Below are 1,266 nucleotides of genomic sequence, written 5' to 3' on the forward strand. Positions count from 1 at the left end.
ATGGTGTTCAAGGACGGGGGTGGGAGGGCTGGGGACACAGCAGTGCATTGCAAGGGCTGTCCAATCTTCCAGGGATACAGTGCTATTTTGAAAATGCACTGTTCTCTAAGGCAGCACAGGTCCCTAGCCACCAACGACTTTTCTCTCCTTTCAGCCAAAGTAAACCCTCCTGTATTCTACTCGCTTCATACACAATTTCTGAATGGGAGCAAGCTTCCAAACTATAACTGATCTATTACATGTCATGAAAAAGTAATGTTGATGATTAAAGAAGCACTATCTTGGCGCGCCTGGGTGGCTTAGTCGATTAAGCGTCCGACTTTCGCTTAGGTCATGATCTCGCGGTTCGTGGGTTCAAGCCCCGCGTCGGGCTCTGTGTTGACTGCCAGCTCAGAGCCTGGAGCCTATTTCAGAGTCTGTNCAGAAACGTACACTTGCAAATTTTTTTTCCTTCTCACACCCCTCTGCCCCCTACAGACCACTCCTCGGGGATAAGACTTGTTCGAGAGCCAGACCTAACCGCCAAAGAACCTGGGAGACAGGCAAACTGTAAGAGCCAAGGTGAAAGGAGCTCCTTCCAGTGCACGGCTTGGCCATCTGCTGTGGGAACGAAGTCCGGAGCCGCTCGGATCACTAGCTCCTGGCCATGGGTTGGTGAACTCTTCCCTGCAAAAGTAGGAAGCTTCCCGCACTCTGTGGTTAATGGGGGGAAAAAAAAGTCACTCAAGGGACAGCTTTGTCATGCGAAAGGAAAACATACTCCGCTTTAATATGTTTAAGAAGTCATCCGTGATACATTAGCAAAAGTACCAGTAAAGCCTGGATGTGTCAGGAGCAGGCTGGGGGGAAGGGTGACTCTGCCCCCAGAAATAGCCTAGTCAAACCTTCGGTTAGGTGTTTCCTCTGTTATCAGTGTTTTACAGTGTTAACTCGTTCTTCTAGCAAGTGCTTCCTAATAAACCCAGGGCTTCTGCCTGCCCAGAAATGACTCTTGGAAGTGTAACTTTTCATCTCCCAAGCAGGACCGCCTTCCCACTCCCAACTCCTTCCTTAGTCCCGTAGTTTTGGGACTCTGGCGTCTGGGCAGCTCGGTCTTTGCTCCTTCTCTCTCTTTCTCCCTCTCTCTCTCTCTCTCTCTCTCTCTGTGAGGGTACCCGGGTCCCCAGGTCTCCTGGCCGGTGGCTGTAGGAGAGACCTGGGGCAGGTACCTGAGACAAACCCGGAGGGGGTCCGCTGCTTGCAGGACCAGCGCATTCGGCTGCCTGC

This window comes from Crocuta crocuta, unplaced genomic scaffold (assembly GCF_008692635.1).
Source record: "Crocuta crocuta isolate KB4526 unplaced genomic scaffold, BGI_CrCroc_1.0 scaffold944, whole genome shotgun sequence".
NCBI lineage: Eukaryota > Metazoa > Chordata > Mammalia > Carnivora > Hyaenidae > Crocuta > Crocuta crocuta.